Source organism: Pinus tabuliformis, chromosome 6 (genome assembly GCF_031772625.1).
Source record: "Pinus tabuliformis cultivar Carrire ecotype Pingquan chromosome 6, CPIR1, whole genome shotgun sequence".
Classification (NCBI taxonomy): Eukaryota; Viridiplantae; Streptophyta; class Pinopsida; order Pinales; family Pinaceae; genus Pinus; species Pinus tabuliformis.
In genome coordinates, this window is record NC_142292.1 from 1984101523 (window position 1) to 1984117140 (window position 15618).

Here is a 15618-nt window from a genome sequence, read left to right on the forward strand (position 1 = left end):
AAGAGGAAATAAGGTGGAATACTAGAGATGGGACTTCATCCAAGGGTGAGGATGAGGAGAACTATGCCTTGGGTGGAAAAGCAAAGAAAGGGAAAGGGAAGAAATCCCAATACAAAAGCATAATTTAGTCAAGGGGGCAAGAAGAAAGACTTGTCCAGAATCAAGTGCTTTCATTGTCATGAATTCAGGCACCATGCCACGAAATGTCCACACAAGAAGACAAGAAAGAAGACTCCAAGAGGATAAGTGGGTGAATCTTTGACTTCAAAATTCGAGTTTGAATTTACTCTCATTGCATGCATGGCTAACACAGTGATGGGAGGTGTGTGGTATCTCAAAAGCGGTGTCACATTCCATATGACGGGGAATATATATATTTTTCAGAGATTTGGAGGAGAAGGATCTCCATATGCACATTGATATGGGAGATGATGGAAGGTACAATGCAATCGATACTGGTACAGTCAACTTTGAAAGGGATTCGAACTCCCCTCTCGAGCTTAAGGATGTAATGTTTGTTCCAAGTCTAAAGAAGAATCTTGTCTCCGTTGCTGTTTTGGAATACTGTGGTTATGATGTGATCTTCAGTAAAGGAAAGGAATTCTTGAGACACATAGCCATGGGACATGTGAAGAAGACCAGGGTTTGTGTGAAGAACCTATAAAATCTAGATGTGGAGGATTGTGTTGCATTGAGCACAAAGGCGGAGAAGGTGCAAAGCCATGATGTTAGTGAAATTTGGCATAGAATACTTGGCCATTTGCATCATGGAGCTTTGAAGATCATGAAACAGATTACCACAAGCCTTCCTAAAGGAGCACTAGAGTGGTAGGATACATGTGAAGGGTGTACCTTGGGGAAGTACACAAAATCCACTTTCCATGATTGGGACAACATAGCACATGTAGTCCTTGAAAGGATCCAGTTTGATGTTTTTCAGCCTTTCTCGATAGCCTCCAATTCTAGGCACAACTATTTTTTCATTTTTATTGATGACTACTCGTGGAAGTGTTGGATCTTCTTCACACGGAAGAAGTATGAAACTTTCTCCAAGTTATTAGAGTTCAAGGCACTGGTAGAGAAATAAAGAGCAAGAAGGTGAAGGCTCCCAGGAGAAATAATGGAGGGGAGTATGTGTCAAATGAGCTTACAAATTTCTATGCAAAAGATTGCATTCAACGAGAGTTGACAACACCCCACAACCCAAATCAAAATGGGGTGTCTGAGTGGAAGAACCGAAGAATTATGGGAGAAACACGGGTGATGTTGCATGAAGAAAGGCTACCTGTGCATTTGTGGGCTAAAGCATGCAACATAACGATCTATTACAAGAGTCCTCATCAGATTCTTCGGATGATCACACTAGAGGAGGATTTCTTGGGGAGGAAGCCGAATGTGTCACACTTCAGGATCTTTGGAGCCTCTGTCTATTTCCATGTCTTCAAATAATCAAGGAAGAAGCTATATCTGACAATAGAGTTGGGAGTATTTGTGGGTTACACAGAAACTGTCCACAACTATCATGTGTATTTTACATCCCTCAAAATGACAGTTGTGAAACGGGATGTCAAATTTGATGAAGACAAAGGCATGCGGTGCTCTCTTGAGAGGGAGATTCAAATCCCACTAAATGAGGAAATTTTATCTCCCAAGGAGGATCTTGAGGATGTTTGGAGCAACCACAAGATGAGGAGTAGAGAGAGGAAACAACAAATTAAGAAGAATCATCTGGAGAAAAAAGGAAGAGAACCAAAGAAGCTAAAAGACTTGTGCAATATGCGAGTGAGAATATGGGTGCTCCTTAAAATCAGTGTAGGTAGAGAAGGTCACCAAATTGGTACACTGGCAACATGGCTCTAATAACTGAGATAGTAGAGACTGAGCCATCCTCTTTCGAGGAAGTAGTAGAGAAACCAGATGGGGTTGATGCAATGGTGGAGGAGTATGAATCCATTGTGAAGAACAATGTTTGGGAAGTGGTCCCAAGACCAACAGAGAAATTAGTTGTGGGTTCTAGATGGATCTTCAAAGTGAAGCAGGCAATAGACGGAAGCATAAAAAGGTACAAGGCCATATTTGTGTCCAAGGGGTACTATCAGGTGGAGGGGATTGAATATGGGGAGAATTTTTCTCATGTAGAAAGGTACTCATCCATAAAATCAATCCTTTCTTTGGTTGCATAGATGGGCTAGAAGGTCCACCAGATGGATGTGAAAACAACCTTCCTCAAAGGGGTTATTGAGGAGGAGGTGTATATCCAGCAACCATAAGGCTTCGAGACTTTTTATCTAGAGTATCATGTGTGTAGACTCAAGCAAGCATTGTATGGCATCAATCGAGAACCCTGTGCATGGTACACTAGGATCGATAGATATCTCACCGGTTTGGGCTTCACCAAAAGTGAAGTGGATGCAAAACTCTATCATATTTTGGTAGAAGGTAAATTGTTGATTATTGTTTTATATGTTGATGACTTGATATTGATTGGTGATGAGCAGCTAATCAAATCTTGTAAGAAGTACCTTCCAAGAGATTTCATGAAGGATATGGGTCTTATGCACTACTTCCTTGGATTGGAAGTATGCCAAGTTGATGGGAAAACTTTTGTCTCTCAGCGAAAGTATGCCAATGAGATACTTCAAAGGTTCTGTATGGACATGTGCAAACCCATAGAGAGTCCTCTAGCGACCAACTAGAGGAAAGAGGATGCCACTTTAGGTGAGGAAGTGGATGTGACTGTTTACTGATGGTTGGTGGGTTCACTCATGTATCTTTTGAACACATGACTAGATATGTGTTATGCAGTCAGCCAATTGAGTCAATCTATGGCTAGGCTAACCAAAATATTTTGGAGGGTAGCTAAACATGTTCTATGGTACCTCAGAGGCACTACCCAATTTGGACTATGGTACAAACGAACAGAGGGAGTGAAGTTGTGTGGCTTCACTGATGCAGTTTGTGTGGGAATTCCATCAGAACAGAAGAGTACATCAAGTGGAATTGTCAGTGTTGGGTCTGCAATAGTTTCTTGGTACAATTGGAAGCAGAGATCAATGGCACTCAACTTAGTAGAAGCATAATACATGGCTGCAATTCAAGCAACATGCAAGGCAATCTGGATGAGAAAGATACTTGTTGGTTTGTTTGGTTAGATGGTGGATTCTATTGTGATTTACTATGATAATTAGAGTTGTATCAAGCTATCTTAAAATCCCGTTTTTCACAATCGATTCAAGCATATAGATATTCGGTATCACCATCTATGAGATTTTGTGCAGAGGCATATTATGTTGTTGCAGTACATTCTGATAGAGGAACAAGATGCTGATGTTTTGACAAAGGTCTTGTCAAGAGGGAAGTTTGAGTTCCACAAGTGCGGGATAAGGGTGGTTGATAATCCCTTTCTTGCTGAGAGGGATTGTTGAAAATGTAGCAAGAAAATCTCAGATTGACTTTTCCTTGGTAAAACTAGATAAAATTCGAATTTCTATTTCAGCAAAAATGTTGGAGGTAGTTAACTGAGGTGACATGCCACTTTTCACTCAGTTAACTCAATTAATTCGAGTTGGGGAAGCTTGAGTTCAGTTCAATATGTTTGATTGCTAATTTGTAGCAATCTATTTTAGTTAATTGCAGTTATTGTTAATTTAACTAGTTCTAAATGTCATAAGAACTAGTGGAGGTCAAGTTGTGGAAGTGGACGTTCAACCACACTCAATGATAAACAAATTAACTAATCAATCAACCCAAAATAATTGTTGCATGTAGATAATTTGAGTTACCGAGTTGATATGGGAATTCCAAGGTAGTGTACTATCAATTGTGGCATATTCCAATGTGTATAGGTGGTGCATGTAATCAGAGGAAGGACCTAAGGAAATTGAACAATTCCATGGTGGGAAATTCATAAAAATTAGGGACAAATTCTCAAGGGAATAATGCAAGGAAATAGGAGCTTGGAGGGCTTGAAAATTTGCTAAGTGTTGGCCAAAGTCAGTTAGTTATGCAGGGAGATAGACTATACACTTGCATGGTACGCTCATTCTTGAGCAAGCATGTGTATTTCTTCTATATTCTCTGATTAATGCAATATATATAGTAAGGGGTTTTGAGCAGTTACTTTTCCCTAGAAAAATATCCATGCATGTGTGATGTTTCCTTTTTTCATGTCTATGATTCTTGTTTTAGATGGTGAATTAACTTCCACACATAAGTAGAGGAGCTTTAAGTCTTGTGATTTAGTAAATTTCATGAGAAGTTTTGAATCTACAAAATTAATTTCTACATTTAGTGCAAAAGATTTTGATTATGCGGGGGTGCAGAGAAATCAATATTGTGTGCACTTCAACAGTTCTTTGTAAAGTGAGATAATAACATAGTAGTGGGGACCAACATGAAAGTTTGCTTTGCACAATGGATTTCCTTTGTAGTTTGACACATATGCCTACTCACACAAAGATAGCCATAAACAAAGATTTTACTACGTGGATAGCACAACCTTTAATCAATTGATCAACAAAGTATTTAGTGCAGAAGAAGTTGATTCTGCTGGAATACGGAAACCGTACTCGATCTGCAAGAGGTGTTCATTGAAATTTGTGCTTAGGTAGAAAGTTTCATGTGGAAACATTTCATAGTGCGGAGAGGCTTCATTGGGGATACAGAAAGTCTAATAAACATTACATAAGAAACATAACTATTTTTATTTTAAATAAGCAATATTGATTTATTGCAATAAGAAATTTAATAATAAACATTAAATAAGAAACATCAATATTTCGTTTTAAAAGTTGCAACAAGTAAACGATTTTTTCTATTATAAAAATCGTGGACCTATCCTTTTTTGCAAACATCAACTCTGAAAATATTATTGTGCAGAAGTACCCACAATGAGCTGAAATTCTACACATTGAAATTCCTTCTGCACAATAATCTTCCTTTTGCACTACATGCTTGCACGAAACTTGAAATGAAATTTTCTATGAGAGAGCATTGCTTTAATAAAATGTCATATTCATATGAACCAAATGAAACAAAATATTAAAATTTACTCAAGTAAAAATATCTAATGAACCTTTATAACTTTAATTGTGTAGAGGACCTCCACACAATAAAATTCCACAAATGAACATTAATAATAATACTTTAATTCTAGATTATTTTAATAATAATAATTTAACTTTTCTAACTAATAGTGAATATACAAATGAATTCAATATATAAAAAAAAACAAATGCGGAGGAAGCTCATTATGTGGAGCTTCGTACAATTAACTTAGAATGAACTTCTTCCATGTCATTGAGGAAAATGTTACTATTACCAACTTCAAAGCTAGGCAATTAACCTTGCTAAAGTGTGTACCAATATTTTAAAATAAACTTACATTTAAACGTTGATAAGGTTTATAGATTTATTGCTAAAAGTTTATGTCAGATTGCTTATTGTTGCTTGTGGATTTCTGTTCTCGCGAACATACTCTGCCTTTGGCACATTCTTCATTGCGGATAGTTAAAAAAATTTCTCAGCTTCAACAATCATTCTTGCATATAGCTATATCGGAAAAGTTATAAATGAGAAAGGGTTTAAAAATTAACTAACAAAATGAGAAAGGGTTTAGCAAATGATTCTGCAAAAAAATTTCACTTTGCAAGGAACAAAAACCATGGTCGATCAGGTGTTGGTTGTTTTCTAGATTTATGATATATTGCAAAATACATCTTCGATTTAAAAAAAAATTCTCTTTGCAAGGAACAAAAACCATGGTCAATCAGGTGTTGGTTGTTTTCTAGATTTATGATATATTGAAAAATACATCTTCGATTTTCAATTGATCCTGAATGACATCTTTAATTTGTATTATCTTTTGTTTCTTTATGTTTAGCCTTTTCATCTAATAGTTAGGGATTCCATTCAAACACAATTGAAGGCTAAAGGTGTGTTCATCTATGCTTCAACGCCCTTAGTAGATTCTCTATTTCATGTAGATTTAGAGATCTATGCAATTGCTTTTCTAGGTATGTGTTGTAATTCCGCTATTACGCTAAATAGAGCGATGATGGCTCAACAAGGAAAAAAATATGAGCGATTCGATTACAACGAAAAATCATTCTAGTTGTATTGTGAGGGAGCTTGATGGAAAAGGAAAATCATAATCGTCGAAGAGTTGGTTGTCTTTCATATCTATGATGTGTTGCAAAATACAGATCAACGATGTTGCCAATGTGTTGGGGCTTTCATTTTGATATTTTATGGAGAAAGAAGCCGATGAAAAGTGGTGGAGATGACTATTGGAGTTGCAGAGTTGATAACCGAGGGAAGAATAGAAATTGAAAGATGACCGGTAGTCGCGGAAAGGTGGCGGGAAGAAGTAGGGACAACTGGGGAAGGAAAGAACAAAAGTAGTCGAGAATGAAGGCAACCGAGAAAAATGAAGGCAGAACTAGCAGTCTGAGCGCATGGTAGGGAATAAAAAGTAGAAGAAAGAGCGAAATAGGGTTGTTGTTAGTCAGTCGAGTGAGCCTGTGATGGTTAGAGTCTTCCTGTGTTGCAGAGTAATGTGAAAAAATCCATGATCTTATTTGTATCTGTTTACAGTGGTTATGTTATTCATGTCGTTGATGATCAGGCCTTGAGCCGTATGTACCACTTTATGTTATGTTAATGGAGAAGACAGTTCAGATCCACCTTGTGTCCTTAAGCTTTGTGTTGACTCTTTGAAAATTTTAATGACTGCATTTGGTTATATAGTTTCCTGATATGGCATGAGTAGATCATTGTGATTAGGTTAATATACATGCTAAGCTATTATATATTAGTCTCTTCTGTTCGATATGACTCCTCTAGTGCCTAATTCCACCCTCATCAAACTTCAGTCATGACATGCTTCGCATGAGACTCCTTACCCTCTTTGGGTAAGGTAAGAATTCGGAGGTTGCTCTAGACTACAATAGAACCTTGTTGGCCCCTTGTGGCCAAACTCAAGGTCTCAACCCTTCTATCATTTTCGTGCCAGCAAATGGTTCCGTTGTCAGGAACTGAAATAAAAAAGGAGGGTTTGAAATATGGTATCAAGGATTTTTAAGAAGGAAATACGAAATTGGTGGGATGAATATGTGGATTGTTTTATATCTCAACAAGATCTACTTCACCGTAGAGATGTTGTGTGTTGGGTGTGGAGCCTGATTATCTTCTATAGTACCGGCATATTGGACCCCAGTTCAAAATGGAGCCCCCCCCGGCGGGGGGTTTCGGGGGGCCGCGCCCCCGAAGCTAAAAACAGCTGTAAAATTTCCTTGTAAAAGTATAGTAATTTCTAGTCAATCTGGGCCGTTCATTAGACGGATGATCTGACGGTAGAACTTATGTTTAGTTTATGGTTTTTTTCCCTAGAAGGCAACCCCTCTCTTTATATGAGGGCATTGTATTTGAGGCTGTGAGATAGATGTGTATTCGGTGAGCGAGAAACATAGAGGTGAGACTGTGAGAGAAAACAGAGGATATTGCAGCAGTTTTGCTGTAGGTTGTATCTCTTCATTTTGCTGGATAATAGAAAGGAAGGAATGGCTGTTCGGGGTGGACGTAGCCCAAACTGGGTGAACCACGTATATCTGTGTCTTTCTTGTTTTGTGTGTTTTCTGTGTTTATATTTCTGCAATATTTTATGTGTTCCATTGCTCCGTAATATATAATTTTCTAACAACTGGTATCAGAGCCTAAGGTCTATTTGGCTGATAAACTCGCAGGAAAGAAGGGTTCCTGGTTCGAGTGGGAGCAATGGCAGAAGATGGTAAGTTTAGGGTCGAGAAATTTAACGGCCAAAACTTCTCGCTGTGGAAGATGTAGATGGAAGATTATCTGTATTAGAAAGACATATACCTACCATTGGGCGGAAAAACAAAGATGCCGACGGGTATGAAAGACGAAGAATGGAACCTTCTCGATAGAAAGGCACTCAGAACAATACGGCTGTGCCTTGCTGCGTCAGTCTGTTATAGACATTTTTGTGCCTTACAGCATGAAGCATGAAATGTCTATAATCTAAGGGATCCAAAGTCCCTAAACATGTTGTTCCTACCCCTAGAGGAACAAGGTCAGCAAACCACAACACTGAATAACAGTTCTCCACCTGAAAACACTCAAAAACAAGGCAATTCTGGATCATGTCAACTGCTACATTGAGCATCTGCGCTGAATGTCAACTGCTCCACTGTCTACCTGCGCTGAATGTCAAATACAAAGAAGGCTACCTGCGCTGGGCGAGTTGGGACATGTGGCACAGTCATTCCTCAAGGTGTCAATGCCTAGGAAGCTTCCAAAATGACACTTGGATCAAGGAATTCGACTGGTGATGAGTAAGAGGGTCTAGATCTCCAAGTGGAAGCAAGAACCTCCAAGTGGACTCAAGAATTGAAGAATAACTGAAGTGGGAGAGGACACTAGTCAGCTTCATGCCAGCCTCAAGCTGACTCATCCTTTCTCCAAAACTCCTATATATAGAGCTCTCTCATGAGGTCTAGGGAGGCGGGAATCTTGTGAATGTAAGGAAGTGTTGTTGGTTTGAGTTTAGAACTATTGGGTGATTTGCTTTGAAGGAGGTGAAGAGGAGATTTCTTTATGCTGGGAGGTGATGCTGGATTGGGCCTCTTATGGTTGTATCACTTCCTGAACTTTACTTCTTCCATTAATAAAGCATTTGAGGTTCTTCTATATGCATGTGTCTCAATGGTGTATCGTTATACTTGTGTATTTGATTTATTCTAATCCTTGAATCAATTATGAATGTATGCTTCTTGTAGTTTCCATCTCTTGCCATTTTGCAGGATCTTGGTGCAGCTGGGCCAGTAAAAGAGCAAGGAGCTGGGAGCGAGCAACAATGAGAGAAAATTGGATCAATCATTAGCGGAAGACATCGGTTAGTGGATCTCTTTCTCTCCTATTTTACTTTCATAAAGAAGAAATCTTAGATAGCTTTGCTTTGATTGTTGCTGACGTACTATCACCCTTAGAGTGGGATAGGGTCATTCCGTATTGGATACTTTTCCCAACAGCAAGTTGGCGACTCCGCTGGGGATCGTATCTTGTTGGTTGTTTGTGTTTTTGCTATTCATTTCATAAACACAGGGAGTACCGAATCGAACTACATTTGGAGCTTTCAAATGCAAAGTAGAGGGCAACTACTCTAGCTCAGCTTCTGGGCATGTTTATGATTTTAAGAGCTGATCCACAAGGACTCTGAATAGCTCTTAGTGATAGATTTTCATCCTCCTTTTCATCCCTTGGTGTGTACTTGATTGATAGCTTCTGATTTGGCCAAAAACTGTTGATTTTTGAGCAATCTGTGACCCGGAAACTGAGAAAAACGAAAGTTTATCTCTTCATTGCAGGCACTGTGAAGGCAGTCTGCATTTCATCGCAGGTCCCGAAGGGGCTACCTGCGCTGAATGTCAAACTGACAGTGTACTACCTGCGCTGAACCAGTTTTGCCTTGTGCTACTAGGGTTCTCTGCTGTTTATTGCCCTGTTTTCATCCTTGTTTTTGCAGCCTGTTATCAGTCAATGTACCTATCTGAAACCAACTTTCTTTGCCACTATTCTGCCTCGGTTATATAAATAAACTGTATTTGTTCTTTGTGTATTTCTTATATCATTTGCAGTTTCCCATAACGAAAGTGAACTAGTCTTGCTGTGGCCTCTTAGATCTAGACCTGTGATAAGTGTCGTTTTGATCTTAAGAGTTAGTTTGTTTGCTGTTCATAGCTGATTGAGCTTTTTGCTTTCGTCATATGGTTTGAATTTATATATTTCTAGTGTCGAAACAAGTAAACCTTAAGGTGTCTTTTGATTTTGGACAAGCTTGTTTGCTTTCACTTGAAATTGAATTCAAAGTTATACAACAACTTTCTTTTTGTATTACATCAACATTAAGAAAGAGAAAAGAAATACCTGCATTGTGCATGTGCATTTTGACAGCTTGCGTGTTGATTTAGGAAAAAGTGCATTAGTGTGTGCTCTATGATCTGTGTGAAAAGATGATGTCTTTCTTTTCCCTCAGTAGTTAAGATTTTCAAAGTTGAAAGATTGAAAAGCTTGCTTATCATCTTAGACTGCATTTAGGAGTGGTACCATACATCTCGTGGTGATCCATAAAGGCAAACTGCTAAACAAGATCAACCTTAAAATAAATTGAATTTACATAAAACGCATTGAAACATAACGCAAACACATAGAGGTCTAAGCTAGAGACGTGTTCCGGCGTCATTAAACGTGATATCTTAGCGTTGAGTGGTTGGGTGATTCCTCCACGGTGAAGCGATAAGTATCAATACGGACTTGTGCTCCCACGTATCATCGCGTATATATTGGGAGACCCCTATAGGAAAAAAGTCTTTATCCATAGGAAGCCGTGTCGGCCGCCCTACTGATCACAATGCAGTGAACACAACATTCACGAAGATCGACCACTCATACCGTAAAACGTATTCTGTGGTTTTGCGAAAAGTTTGGCACACCCTCTGCCTAGAACTCCAGAGTAGTTTCTTTTGGCCTTTTTCAAACTCTATAACTGAAAAAGTCCATCCGAGCATTTGTCACTTCGGGCTCGTTAAAACATCGAAGGAGACTAGAGTCATCTTTAGCTTTTTCTCGACTCTTAAAAAGTGAAAAAGCAAGTTGTGTCTAAAGCGTCGTTGTAAAATTTATTTTAAACGGAACATAATCACCTACTATTCCTGCGTTGATCTGTAGGTTGAGAACATGGAACGCCCCAACAAAGGAATTCCACATGATGGAAATCCTAGTCCTTTCTCCTCTTGGGGAGAAGTCGGTGCGCCCCACATGGCCACATTGTCGCTTCGAGGACTGACAATTGGCCTGCCAATTTGGCTTTTCTCAACCAATGTAGTTCAGAACACCATGGTTCCTGAACAGTCGAGTCAACAGTTAGATCAGTCTAGAGCTGCCCACCAGCCTTCTACTTCCTATAACTCTTCCTCCAATCCTTCATCTTCGCAAGGTAGAGCCAGCAAAAGCCAAGCTCCCATGGAGAAGAAGGAGAAGAAGAAGAGAGAAAAGAAGAAGAAGGAGCCTAAGGCGACTGGGGGCAAGCAAAAGACATTTGACAAAAATCCACACACAGCATAGACCGGGCCTAAATCGCCATGTGTCATATGTAGAGGAGACCACTTCCATAGAGATTGTCCTTGTATTCCCCGGATACTAAGGGACTGGTCCCCTCGGTTGCACAGTTCGGGAGCATCAACCTCTGATAGCCATGTTGAATGCTTACCGTCAACCAGCGAAAGTGAAGGTTCAAGACAAAGAGGGGGAGCAAGATCCCCCTGCAGGCTGTGTGAAGGCGATCACGCCATCCACCGTTGTCCCTTCTTAGACGAAGCAAAGAGAGTTTTGGAAGATTGTCTGGTTTCACCGTTAAGACTTCCTCCTGGACACAAAAAACTCGTGCCAAGTCCTTCGTTGGTTGAGAATACAGCTGGCCCGCTCAAGTGGTCAGCTGAAGCGTCAGTCATTGAAAATGAACCTACTGAATCCAGACCGGACGAAAGTCCAAAGGTCGAAACGGCAGTTGATCCGGTTCTGCCTTCAAAGGTTTCATCTTCAAATGACACCGTCAATGAAGATTCATCTTCAAATGACACCCTCACTAAAGAGAATAAGGATGACACCATCCAGATTCTTTTCATCAACACCGACTCTGATGAGCATCAGGGCAATGCGCCCATTCCTTTATCGCAGGAAGGAACATCGTCAGGGTCATATCCGGCCGTGTATTCAGTCCCACCACCAAGCAACCTGGTTGTGTCCTTTGATTGGAACCAACTAGGCAGACCCCGGTTGCCAGCCAGTATGCCATTCAGAATCATAGTCCAAATTTACAGAATGGTAATGGCTGGCACTATCATTGATGAAGGGGCATCTGTGAGTATCCTTTCCTCTGTTGCTTGGAAAGCACTGGGTTCCCCGGCGCTTTTGCCTGAGATAAGAAATCTCTCGGGTTTTGATAAAGGAACCAGTCGACCATTAGGGATCCTCCCCAATGTGCCTGTTACATTGAAAGGGAAGACCGTTCAAATGAACGTGATGGTCGTTCAAGGACCCTTGGATTATAACCTACTCCTTGGACGATACTATATATATTGCATGGGAGCAATAGTCTCCTCACTCTTTAGAGTAATGTGTTTTCCGCACGAAGGAAGGATGGTCAAGCTCGTAGACCAACTTTCATTTCCGGGATCTCGCATCGCAAATAGTCATATACCAACCCTGAATGGTCTATTCAATCAAGAAATGTCTCCACCCCCAGTCCTCCTTCCCGATGAGTGCGAGTGATTCGGAAAGATGGGACTGGAACCCAGGGGGCATGCATCTTGGTCTGCTTCGGGCAGAAGAAACCTTGGGTATAAGGTAGAATTTCTGCGGGAGAATATGACTAGTCCGTACCCCGTCCGTGGTTGGAAGAGGGGTTGTTCTGGAATAGGATTCTTTTGTCAGACAACAGTCATTCACCCTTGTCTATTTCGGTAGACAGTGCCGAGGAAATGTTTTCGTTTGAAGCTGTTAACAAGACAATCTTTGGGTAACCTGAAAGAGGTAAGCCTCACCCTTTAAAACAAATGTTTTGACGGATAAATAGGGGCAACCTTGAAATTGTACTTTATACCTGGGGGCATGCAAACCTTTTGGAGTGCAAGCTAAGAGCGGTTATTTATCTGTTTTTGGGATTAGCCATTTCCGAACTTGCATCAAGAAAGGATATGGAGTAGAGCTTAGTGAAGATGAAACTCCTTAAAAAATAGAGATCTCACAGGAGACATTTCTTATCTTATGACTGGTATAATCGAGCAGTTTTAGCATAAAGTTCATGCTCGTTAAAAAATAAACGCAAGATCTGAGCAGTTTTAACGCGGTCTTCATGCTCGTTAAAAAATAAATAAAAGCAGTGAGCAATGTTTCCTCCAGAGTTTAAGCTCATTTTTATCTAAAAAAAAGAACCTATCCCGGTAAATAACCACTGTGATCGTAAATTTATCAGCCATAAAAGCCTTGGTCGTGTTTTGCACCTGCCACCTCCATTCCATTTGGCTGATCGTTCACCTCCATATGATTGTTTACCCATTTTGAGGAACAGCTGCGAAGAGTGATTTCACCTAGCCATCCTTGTGACACTGCCATGATTGGAAAATTCCAACCTGTACCTGGAATCTGCTGCTATCCCTGTTTATCACTCGTTCCTCAAAAGACGAGTCTTTTTTAAGCTCTTTTCAACTGACTCGTAAAATATGAAAAGTTTGCCGAGTTTTGGCCTTCCAGCTCGTTAAAGTGACCGGAAGAGCTATCCCTCCTCTAGATTTTAATCTTTTTGGACCTGAGGGATTATTGCACAAAAAGGTCGAGCGCTTGTTTTATTCGGCTCGTTAAAGTTATCGAAAACTCATCCCTTCTGTATTGTTTTATACTTTTTCGGACTTAAGGGATTAGATGACGAAAAAGGAATTTTGGAGTTAACTTTATGTACCTTTTCAGACTCTCTAAAAATGATAAGGACCGAGTTTTCCTTGTCGTTAGACTCGTTAAAATGATTAAATAGCGAGAAACTTGTCTTTAGACGAGAACGAGTTTCCCTATCGCTAGGCTCGTTAAAACATAGCGATGGGCTTGCCCGAAGGGCAGGTTATAGAACAAGCATATGTTATCTTCCTCAAGCTTGACAAAAATAAAGAGGTACTGGTCAGAAATGACTGGGGAAAAATTGGGAGAACCTCAAAGCTTTAATGGTAGCAATTCGCTCTTGAACATGACACTTTTCCTCCGTATTACATCGGGTTGGGTTGTTTCATTCACCGGTCTCATCACCATGGTCTCGCCAAACCATCCACATTTGGGGTAATGCTACCGATCCATCGCATCAGTGTCGTTATATGTTCAAGAGATGTTGTTCAGAAAGAGTCAACCGTGTCCCATCCACTGCCATACATTATCCTTCATCCATCCGTGATCGCCACCCTGAATCATATGTCACAGATTGTTTTCACCTCCATTAAAATCATTAGCTCCGTTCCGTGTCACTGATGTAGGATTCATTAAGGCCCTCCTTTGACGGATCGCTTCTTGTCGACTTCAGCTCATTATCCAAGAAGTTGATCTAGGAACAACCCCCTCAGTACTTTGAAGCTTGCATGCCTCAATGGCAAGTTTCTCACTTCCGGCGACAGGTATACATCAATGACCTTCGACCAGAAGATTTTGCGTGGTGTTCGACGCCAAGTCCTATATTCACACCACGTGAATTGTACTGCAGTACCTTGAGGGTCATTATCATTATCGGTGATTCCTCTCGCGCTTGTTAACGGTTTACATCATTGACCGGTAATCAAGCGATGTCTTTCCATGTTCGACTTCAGCGCAATTCTCACATGGATCGACTTGTACTTAGAGTGAAGATCGAACGAGTTTGAAGACCCCGGATCTAGTTTCATCCATCCGGGCTGCGATATATATTCAGGAAATATAAAGACATTTGACATGTACATCATTGCAGCAGATGATCATCCTACTCAAAGGATGATAATTTCAACAGAGAATTATCAGTCTACCATCAGACGATCGTCTGTTCTATGTACCAAAATGAATTTATAAAGCTGAGCATGGGAATGCCCGCCTCAGCTAGATCATGAAAGCAGAATGAAAAATAATGTATTGTATTGTATTTTATTACAGGTCACCTCTCAGCGATTGAATGAACTTCGGATCCTCCTGATAAATCATTTCACCCGATAAACGACCTCATACTTTAGGGGGCAACTGTTATAGACATTTTTTTGCCTTACAGCATGAAGCATGAAATGTCCATAATCTAAGGGATCCAAAGTCCCTAAACATGTTGTTCCTACCCCTAGAGGAACAAGGTCAACAAACCACAGCACTGAATAACAGTTCTCCACCTGAAAACACTCAAAAACAAGGCAATTCTGGATCATGTCAACTGCTCCACTGAGCATCTGCGCTGAATGTCAACTGCTCCACTGTCTACCTGCACTGAATGTCAACTGCAAAGAAGGCTACCTGCGCTGGGTGAGTTGGGACATGTGGCACAGTCATTCCTCAAGGTGTCAATGTCCAAGAAGCTTCCAAAATGACACTTGGATCAAGGAATTCGACTGGTGATGAGTAAGAGGGTCTAGATCTCCAAGTGGAAGCAAGAACCTCCAAGTGGACTCAAGAACTGAAGAATAACTGAAGTGGGAGAGAACACTAGTCAGCTTCATGCTAGCCTCAAGCTGACTCATCCTTTCTCCAAAACGCCTATATATAGAGCTCTCTCATGAGGTCTAGGGAGGCGGGAATCTTGTGAATGTAAGGAAGTGCTGTTGGTTTGAGTTTAGAACTATTGGGTGATTTGCTTTGAAGGAGGTGAAGAGGAGATTTCTTTCTGCTGGGAGGTGATGCTGGATTGGGCCTCTTATGGTTGTATCACTTCCTGAACTTTACTTCTTCCATTAATAAAGTATTTGAGGTTCTTCTATATGCATGTGTCTCAATGGTGTATCGTTATACTTGTGTATTTGTTTTATTCTAATCCTTGAATCAATTATGAATGTATGC